Below are 11131 nucleotides of genomic sequence, written 5' to 3'. Positions count from 1 at the left end.
CAACACCAGGGATTCCGGCGCCAACGTGGAACCTGCACAACACAACCAAAGTACTTTTCCCCAACGTAACAGTGAGGTTGTCAATCTCACCGGCTTGCTATAACAAAGGATTAGATGTATAGTGTGGATGATGATGTTTGCAGAAAACAGTAGAACGAGTATTGAAGTAGATTGTATTCGATGTAAAAGAATGGATCGGGGTCCACAGTTCACTAGTGGTGTCTCTCCCATAAGAAATAGCATGTTGGGTGAACAAATTACAGTTGGGCAATTGACAAATAAAGATGGCATGACAATGCACATACATGTTATGATGAGTAGTGTGAGATTTAATTGGGCATTACGACAAAGTAAATAGACCGCTATCCAGCATGCATATATGCCTAAAAAGTTCACCTTCAGGTTATCATCCGAAACCCCTCCAGTATTAAGTTGCAAACAACAGACAATTGCATTAAGTATGGTGCGTAATGTAATCAACAAATACATCCTTAGACATAGCATTGATGTTTTATCCCTAGTGGCAACAGCACATCCACAACCTTAGAACTTTCGTCACACATCCCCAGATTTAATGGAGGCATGAACCCACTATCGAGCATAAATACTCCCTCTTGGAGTTACAAGTAACGACTTGGCCAGAGCCTCTACTAATAACGGAGAGCATGCAAGATCATAAACAACACATAGATGATAGATTGATAATCAACATAACATAGCATTCATTATTCATCGGATCCCAACAAACACAACATGTAGCATTACAGATAGATGATCTTGATCATGTTAGGCAGCTCACAAGATCCAACAATGATAGCACAATTAGGAGAAGACGACCATCTAGCTACTGCTATGGACCCATAGTCCAGGGGTGAACTACTCACTCATCACTCCGGAGGCGACCATGGCGGTGAAGAGTCCTCCGGGAGATGATTCCCCTCTCCGGCAGGGTGCCGGAGGCGATCTCCTGAATCCCCCGAGATGGGATTGGCGGCGGCGGCGTCTCTGGAAGGTTTTCCGTATCGTGGCTCTCGGTACTGGAACTATTATCGACGAAGGCTTCTTATAGGCGAAGAGGTAGGTTTAGGGGCGACGCGAGGGACCCACACAGTAGGGCCGCGCAGCCAGGGCCTGGGCCGCGCCGCCCTAGCGTGGCGTCGCCTCGTCGCCCCACTTCGTATCTCCTCCGGTGTTCTGGAAGCTTCGTGGAAAAATAAGATCCTGGGCGTTGATTTCGTCCAATTCCGAGAATATTTCCTTACTAGGATTTCTGAAACCAAAAACAGCAGAAAATAGCAACTGGATCTTCGGCATCTCGTTAATAGGTTAGTGCCGGAAAATGCATAAATATGACATAAAGTATGTATAAAACATGTAAGTATTGTCATAAAACAAGCATGGAACATAAGAAATTATCGATACGTTGGAGACGTATCATGGATCCATTTCTCATTTGGTCGGTGGTGCCTCCAAGGAGCTATCTTCCCCTTCATATCATGAAAAGCTCCAAGTTGCTTCCACCTCCGGTCGTGATATGATGATTTATCATCTTCTTCCACTTCACCAACGTGTGGCAAGACACAAGGTAATGATATGGTGAGTGGTGGGGAAAATTTCAATGTTGATATTGTGCTCAATAGTTATGATTCTTCATCTCTATCCCATTGCAATGTTTCCTCTTTGGACTTGAACACATATAGCACTAAAAATAATCTACATGCTTGTGTTGATAGTCCTTGCATATCATGTGTAAATTGCTTACATAGATCTCATGATGATATGCTTGCCTTGTCTTGTTGCCATAATCAAAATGTTTCTATTTCCTCTAGTTGTTTGTTGACTAAGAATGTAGAGGAAACCGAACACTCTATGGATCAAGACACGATTTCAAATGGGGATTCAAGAACATCCGTATCTTCATCCTCCGGTATGCACATGTGCCTTATGGCAAATGGCTCAAAGGTATCTCCTACTTTGACTCCTAACACATCCTCTAACGATGAGAGTGCTGATGATGACAATGATGAAGAATATAATACTTTGTTGCATGATATGGGGATGGTATATGCTTCTCTTCATGGTAATAAAGAAGCTCGTGTCTTGAACACTCTATGGAAACCTTAAATAAGTACAGGGGAACCATAGTGGAGTTGGAGTCCCATGTTGAAATGGGAGAATGAGATTCAATCTCCTCAAGCATGAGTTAAACAATGAGAAGCATACTAATTTCCTTCTCACACAAAAAAATGAATCCCTTGGGCTTGAAAAGGAAAATCCTATTGATGATGCTTGTGCTACTAACTCTACTTCTTGTGAAGCATCTATCTTAAAGGAGAATGTTGAGCTTAGGGCTCAACTTGATTTGCTAACTAGCACTTATAGGGAATTAGAAGCAAGTCATGAAAAGCTCTCGGGCTCTCATAATGATCTTCTAATATCCTATGATGGGCTAAAGTTAGCTCATGAGGCAAGTATCACTAAGATAACATCTTGTGAGCCTCATGTGGACATTTGCACAATCTCTACTACAAATGCTATATTTCCATTTGCTAGTCCTAGTAATCCAACTAGTCAAACTATTGATATACCTTGTGTTGGATTACTTGCCTTGCCTTGTTGCTATAACAATGAAGCTTCTACTTCCTCTAGTACTTGTATTTCTACTAACCATGTAGAGGAAATCAAAGAGCTCGAGGCCCAAGTCCTTTCTTTGAAGAAAGTCTTGGAAAAGCGTCATGAAGGGAAATCCGCACTTGACAAGATGCTAAGTGTGCAACAATCCCCCAATGACAACAGTGGACTTGGATTCAACTTCAATAACAAGAACAAGTCCAAAAGCATGAGCAACAAGAAGAAGAGCCAAAACAAAGTCAAGGATCTGGCCAAGATTGTTTGCTTCAAGTGCAAGGTTGAAGGGAACCATGTTATATCATGCCCATTGAAGAAGAAGAACTTAAGTGATAAACAACAAGGGAAACAACCACAAGGTCAAGGTCAAGCTCGACCTCAAGTTGGGCCACTTCCCAGGAAGAATCAAGATAAATTTCCCCAAGAGAAGAAATCAATAAAGAAGAGAAAGGGGAACACTTTCTACTTATGCCGTGATAAGGGGCACCTTGCTTCTTCATGCTTAAGTGGTACCTTATCTAACCCTATAATTGTTGATGATGATTATTCTCTAGGGAAGGATAAGGATGGCAATGTGTTTGCCAAGTTTGTTGGAACTCAAAGTGGTTTCAAGAAAAGAACCATTTGGGTTTCCAAGCCTATTGTGACTAACCTCTTAGGACCCAACTTGGTTCGGGACCAACAAGCTCAAATTGATCAATAGGTGCATGTGGAGGGCATTGGAGATTTGGCTACTTCATGATTAATTAAGGGATCTTCATGTATTATATTTTTATCAAGCCAAGTCATAAGGATTATCATCTATATATTATATCCAATATTCCTCTTTGCGGTAACTTATACTTCAACTCATCATATTTATTATAAGTTACTTGCCCCTTTGCATGTTTGGTTTTGTACCAAATATGTGTTTGTATGTGTTGTGTCTTACTTGCCTATCTTGTATATTCAAGTATGTTTGTTTGACTCATCATATACTTGTGTATTGTTGTGAGCCTAATGCATCTTGATGACATCTTATTTGGCTCTCTTTGAGTGATTAATGGAACATCCCATTTCGGGGGAGTGATATGCCTTGTGCATCTCTCTTCCTTTAAAAATGTGTTTACATGGGTACCACCACACTTAGTATTGATATTTCAAGATTATCTAGTTACTATGTGGTGTGTCATACTCATGAGAAATTCAAATTCATAAATGTCTATTAATCATCTCTAGTCGATTTTAATTGCCTCTTGATTAGAAGAAATGCTTTATCACATTATGGGGGAGTAATATGTTTTGTACATATCACAAGCCTAGAAAATGTGAACATATGAGGTTATGCCACTTAGAGTTGATACTCTTAATTATCTTGTTTCTAAGTGGCATGGTTGCTCAAACAAGCTCACACTTTTATTAAAAAGCTTTTATTGCTCATCTTATAGGTTTTTGTTTGAGTAAGAGATTCTTGGTGCGGTACTCTAAAAGACATATCTATACATCTTATGTGAGAAACCATTTGCTCCGAGTTATTATAATCATTGCTTTGCATGATTAGATATATTGAGAATCTCTATTTGTGCATGGTTCTTGATTCATACCCTTAACCATATGCATCTTGTGAAGTTGATCCTTACTATCCTCGAAATATACCACCGGAAGTTAATTCCAATATTCTCCTTGTCTTTGACAAGTGATAACCTTGTATATGGTTAAATTTCTGGATCATCTTCACCTTGGAATGCGTCTTATTGCCTTATTTTATTTCCAAGAGATCTTTGTTGCTCCCATGTGTCTTCCATGTCCCTTTGAAAAAGCTTTTGATAAATTCTTTTGATTCATATTGTTATCACCAGAATTTGACCGAGTCAGAGGTGGGCCACGATCAAGATGGATTTGAAGAATATACATGGAAGAAATACGTGAATCGGCCTGTTATCCAAAGTTTGGGCTAGTTAGCCCGTGTATCTGTAATATATTAGGATATGTGTCGGTTAGGTAGAGTTTGTCTCGTGCACGGTGGGGATTATTCCCACGTTAGAAAGTCCCCTGGACTATAAATATGTATCTAGGGTTTATGAAAGAAACAACAACCAACGTTCACCACAAATCAATCTTGGCGCATCGCCAACTCCTTCGTCTCGAGGGTTTCTACCGGTAAGCATCATGCTGCCTAGATCGCATCTTGCGATCTAGGCAGCACAAGCTTATTACGTTGTTCATGCGTTGCTCGTACTGAAGCCTTTTTGATGGCGAGCAACGTAGTTATCTTAGATGTGTTAGGGTTAGCATTGTTCTTCGTATCATATGCTGTCGTAGTGCAACCCTTGCATATCTAGCCGCCCTTACACCTATCTTAGGTGTAGGGGCGGCACCCCGCTTGATCATTATTTAGTAGATCTGATCCGTTACGGTTGCTCCTTGTTCTTCAAGGATTAGTTTAATATCTGCAATAGTTAGGCCTTACAAAGGGTTGGAGGATCCAGCGACGCGTAGGGTGTCGTTTGCTAGCCCTAGACAGGATGTTCCGAGGATCAACCTCGTGTTGGTGTTTAGGCCTTGTCTAGGATCGGCTTACGATCACCGTACGTGACCGCGAGGCCCAATCGTGAGTAGGATGATCCGATTATGCGGTGAAAACCCTAAATCGTCGTAGATCGCTTTAGCTTTATCTTGATCAAGCAGGACCACCATATATTCGTGCACCTCGTACGAATCATGGGTGGATCGGCTCCTTGAGCCGATTCACAGGATAACCTAAGAGCCGATCGAGGCTCGTATTTAATGTTTACGTGTATGCCATGCAGGAAACTAAGCGAGGCATCTCCATCACCTTCCTGACCAGGTATAGGTCAGGTGGCACGCCCTTGCACCAGCATCGGACGTGTGTACCAGAGGCTTTGCGGGCCGTCGCTCTGAGGGACCAGGGCCAGCCGCAGCCCTAAGTTGTTCCCGGCTCTACTGTGTTGCCCGTCGCTGCTCGCCAGTGGGTTTCTGACCGCAACACATTCTGGCACGCCCGGTGGGACGGGCTTCGACATCAACCACATCGCCATCTACATCTGAGATGGCGGACGGCACCCCAGTCACGTACGAGGATCTGACCGACGAGCTCAAGAAGAAGTATGACGAGGTCAAAGCAATCCTCGAAGCCGACCTCATCGGCTCTTTTCACAGAACCCGTTCACATGGCATCAGGTGGAAGGGGTTCTCGCCTGATGGTGCGCTCGATGGGATAGACCTCTCTGCCCCGTCAGAAGAACGCACCAGGTCCCTACGTCAGGAGATCAACTACTTGGTGGCTCACTCGCTGCACCGCCATTCTGAGAACCTGGTGAACACTTTGGAGCGTGTCGCTCTCCGGGTGATCCAGGAGATCGTGAGGCACCAGTACTCTCCGTCAGGACCAGCTCTCGGGACACACCAAGGAGAGATGCCACTCCAGTCCCGTCCCCCGCTGCCATTTGCGTTGGCAGCACCAGAAGTGCCGAATTCACCGGCATTCGTCGTCTACAAGATCGGTGGTGACCCTAGTGACTGCCAGTTCTTGCATGAGGCGCCTAAGGAGATCCCTCACGGGTACATGTGCACATACGTGCCAGACTGCGGTAACTGGGCACTCACAAACCAGGCCGCGACAGCAGGGACTTCTGGGAAAGCGGGAGGAACGTCAGCGACAGATCTTGAGAAGCAGACGTGGCTAGCCAAATATGCCACCCCGACGAACCTCCAGAGCTCAGCTCCTGCAGTTGGCTCAGAGCTGGAAAAGCAAGCATGGCTGGCTAAGTACGCCACTCCGGCGAATCTTCAGAGTTCGACTCCTACAGCCAGTACCGTGGATCAGATCAGCACGATCTTGAGGGACCAGTTCGGCATGGTGCCGAAAAGGAGGACAATCGGCTATTCCAAGCCGTACCCCGATGAATACGAGTTGGTCCCGCTACCACCCAAGTATCGGCTCCCTGACTTCTCCAAGTTCAGTGGATCAGATGGTTCCAGCTCCATCGAGCATGTGAGCCGATATTTGGCACAGTTAGGAACGGCCTCAGCGTCGGATCCACTACGCGTGAGGTTCTTCGCACAGTCCCTCACGGGATCGGCTTTCGGGTGGTACACTTCGTTGCCACCAGACTCGATCCGGACTTGGAAGCAGTTGGAAGAACAGTTCCACATGCAGTTTCACTCAGAAGCTTCCGAGGCCGGCATTGCCGATCTAGCTCAAATACGTCAGAAGCGTGGAGAAACAGTGGCAGAATACATTCAGCGCTTCAGAAATCTGAGGAACCGATGTTATTCGGCTCGTGTGACTGAAAAGGAAGCAGTCGAGTTGGCAGTGGTGGGCCTTGCCTCACAAATCAAGGATATGGCCTCCCAAGCAGACTACCCTTCACTGGCGCACATGGTTCAGAAACTGTCAGCATATGAACAGCGCCACCCGGACTTGTACCAGGACAAATTCAAGCGTGCGGTAGTCCTGGTTGAGGCAGATGAAGACGAAGGCTCTGTGGGAGATCAAGAGGTAGCAGTGGCTGAATGGACTCGGGGGGCAAACCCCGTGTCCTGCAAATGGGTAAAGCCACCAGGTCCGCCCAGAGGGTTCGATTTTGACGTGACTAAAACGGAGCAAATCTTCGACCTCCTACTCAAGGAGAAGCAGTTGAAGATACCCGAAGGCCTCAAATTCCCCACGGTACAGGAGCTGAACGGAAAGCCATACTGCAAATGGCATAACTCGCTCTCCCATGCCACCAACGACTGCAGGATGTGGCGTCAGCAGATCCAAATGGCGATAGAACAAGGACGTCTGATTTTCAACCAGTACGCCATGAAGGTCGACACTCACCCCTTCCCCGCCGTTAACATGGTGGAGTGCACTTACCCTGAAGGTTGCCAGCCAGGATCCTCGTTCAGCATCAACATGGTAGGACCTGGGCACCACTCTGGCAAGGATGGAGACGAGGGCAGTTGCTCTCGTAGCAAGGACACAGAGGAGGCTGCTCCACGCGATCGGCTCCGTCACGATGGCAAGCGCTACGTCACAGAGGGAGAAGCGAAGAACATAAGATATCAGCGACCTCTCTCTGATCACCTCCTCAACAAGTATGTGAGTCAATATAGCCAACGCCGACGATCCAGCGACGATGATGAAAGAGATCGTCTGGATAGAGAAGCCAGAAGACATCGTCGGCACGATCGCGATGAGGAGGAGTACGAGCGTCGTGCCAAGGAAAAGTCAAGGGAGTGAGACGACGAGGATAGGCACTGGGACTGTCCCTTCTTCAGACACTGCTGGGATTCAGGAATGAGCCGATTGCCTACAATCGGCAATTGCCCAGAATGTAACCAGAAGAAGAAGGAGGCAGCCAACGTGTCCGTGTTCCAACGCTTAGGGCCTCTCCCGCCTCAAAACAAGCACGCTGAGTCCCCTCGAGTGGAAGATCTCGAGGATTTGGAAGACGACGAAGAAGAAGAAGAAGACAGGTACCACCGACCAAGGTGGTGCCCTGATGGACTCAGCCATTCCCAAAAGCGTAGGGTTCAGCGATTGCGCGGCTTGGAGGAAGCCGAAAGGTTATACCTGCACACGCTAAGGAAAGCGCGGCCTGATCTGGCCGCGAAAATTCAGCGAACCCTGGATGAAGAGGGTCGACCACAAAAGATGGTGTGGCGCCCCAAGCAAAGGAAAGCCGATGATGAGACATCGGCTGGCACAAACATGGTGTTCGTCCTTCCGACGGAGCTTAGTGCTCCAGGATTACACGAGGCACCCAATGTGGACGACTGCGAGCACATCGACGTGACAAAGGGCAGGGTTAGGCTGGTCTTATCCACTGGCCTGACCGTGTAGCAAGAACGAACCAATGAGCAAACGTGGCGAGGCCGATCCCAAGGATCGGCCCCCAAAGATACATGAAGGAAAATTACAAAGCCTTCATTAAACGCTTCGATCAATATGGAGGCCGATTCCAGCAATCGGCCAAAATTATCCTCACCACATGTTCTGCTTGGATCTACTGGGCACCGGTTTTACGTCGGCTGATGAGTTAGGAAAAATCAACATTGATCCTACCGAAGCCGACGTGCAAATACGGTGCCTTGGCTAAATTACAGAGCCGATATCTGCAGTTCCCTGACAGATTCGGCTCGGGGGGGGCACCTAATTAGATGAACATGTGCAGATGAACATGTGTGCAGTGAAACATTAGGGGCCGATTAGGAAAATCGGCCAGTAAAAAAAAATTTATACTCATAGTGGGTATACAGCCGATGCATGGCCATCGACTCTAGTATAACTACGCAGGATCTACTGGCTACGTGTTCAAAGCACGGATCTTCACCAAGTCCAGTTCAGCTGTGGGGCCTTCTGCTTCCTCGGGGGAGTAAAACAATGAGAGCTTCCTCGGCTGCCTTGAACCGATTCTGGTGCCTGAACCTTCTTGTCGAGGATTTTCAGCCCTTGGTGCTAGTTCAGCAGTGCTGTCAGAAGAGATATATCGGCTTTCGAGGGAAGAAAGGTGATCGGCTTTGGTGCATCCTCACCGACATTCTCGCCTTGAGTAAGGCTCGGGGGGCAGTAGGCCTGGTAGATGCTCTGTTTAGGAGCCGATTGGGGTACCATCGGCTGATCCTTCGTCGCAACCTTCTTCACAAAATGATGAGTGTTTGAAGAAGACCATTGGGTCTGGTTGGAAGAATTCAAAGGCTTTCCTGAAGACTCTACATTATCCACCAGATCTCAAGATCATCAGTGAAGAATTGAAGGATGGATTTTAAAGGACCGATGCGTTGCTATCGGCTCATTACGCATTGGCTAAGGGGACAAATCGGCAAAATCAGTATGAGGGGAAATCGGCTAAATTAAGCTCAAAGGAAATCGGCAAAATCAAATTGGGAGAAGTTCTTCATTGATAAGCAAGATTTCTTACATAAAGAGCTGATTGCTCTCAAAAGGAAGTACTAGGGGATACATTGCCCCATCTACTACTACTGATCCTATGCTAAAGGTCCTATCTACGGGCCGTCGCTGCCCTCGTCGTCGCCGTCGTCGCCGCTGTCGGCGCTGCTCCCGGCGGGCTCGTCGTCGCTGCTCCAGCGGCCGCCGGCCGGGCCCTCGTTGTCCTCATCCTCCTCGTCAGCGTCGTCGTCGTCGCTGTCGAAGTCACTGAGGTTCCCCGGCCAGGGACAGAAGCGTTTGGCCGGCGGCTCGTCGGGGGAGGTGTCGTCCTCCTCCTCCTCCTCCTCCTTCTCCTCCTCCTCCTCCTCGGGAGAGGTGAAGTCGTCGCAGGAGAAGCGATCGTCATCGCTCTCCTCCTCCGTTTCCCCATCGGCAAGGAAGCAGAGGTCGCTTTCCCCGTCGGTCAAGGACTTGTCGTCCTCAGACCAGACGGAGAAGTCATGGCTGGGCTCCTCCCCGGCCTCGATGGCGCGGCGGGTGTTGGCCGCGTGAACCTCCTCCTGGTTCGGCTCCGGCGTCGGCTCGCGGGACGAGGAGGACTGGGTGGAAAGATCCGATGAAGGAGAGGAGGAAGAAGACATGGTGGCGCAGGAGGGCTTTTGGAGTGCTAATGCGAAGGGGATGCGGAAGTAAACTGTTCGGAGCGGTTAAATAAAAGGGGATATAGTGGAAATTCAATGCCACAGCAGTTTCCGAGGAAGTGGTGCCTAAAAAAAAAAACTGCCAGGTCACGCGGAGAAGTTGAGAAGGCAAGGCATCATGATGAAGGATACTGCGACGGTTCTGCCACGACATGACCCGACGAAGAAAAAGCAGAGTGATTTTGGAATTATCAATTCCAAAACCAGGGGGGCATGTGTTATCACCAGAATTTGACCGAGTCAGAGGTGGGCCACGATCAAATGGATTTGAAGAATATACATGGAAGAAATACGTGAATCGGCCTGTTATGCAAAGTTTGGGCTAGTTAGCCCGTGTATCTGTAATATATTAGGATACGTGTCGGTTAGGTAGAGTTTGTCTCGTGCACGGTGGGGATTATTCCCACGTTAGAAAGTCCCCTGGACTATAAATATGTATCTAGGGTTTATGAAAGAAACAACAACCAACGTTCACCACAAATCAATCTCGGCGCATCGCCAACTCCTTCGTCTCGAGGGTTTCTACCGGTAAGCATCATGCTGCCTAGATCGCATCTTGCGATCTAGGAAGCACAAGCTTATTATGTTGTTCATGCGTTGTTCGTACTGAAGCCTTTTTGATGGCGAGCAACGTAGTTATCTTAGATGTGTTAGGGTTAGCATTGTTCTTCGTATCATATGCTGTCGTAGTGCAACCCTTGCATATCTAGCCGCCCTTACACCTATCTTAGGTGTAGGGGCGGCACCCCGCTTGATCATTATTTAGTAGATCCGATCTGTTACGGTTGCTCCTTGTTCTTCAAGGATTAGTTTAATATCTGCAATAGTTAGGCCTTACAAAGGGTTGGAGGATCCAGCGACGCGTAGGGTGTCGTTTGCTAGCCCTAGACAGGATGTTCCGAGGATCAACCTCGTGTTGGTTTTT

This window comes from Lolium perenne, chromosome 2, assembly GCF_019359855.2.
Source record: "Lolium perenne isolate Kyuss_39 chromosome 2, Kyuss_2.0, whole genome shotgun sequence".
In the NCBI taxonomy this organism is placed as follows: Eukaryota; Viridiplantae; Streptophyta; class Magnoliopsida; order Poales; family Poaceae; genus Lolium; species Lolium perenne.
This window is presented reverse-complemented; position numbering follows the sequence as displayed.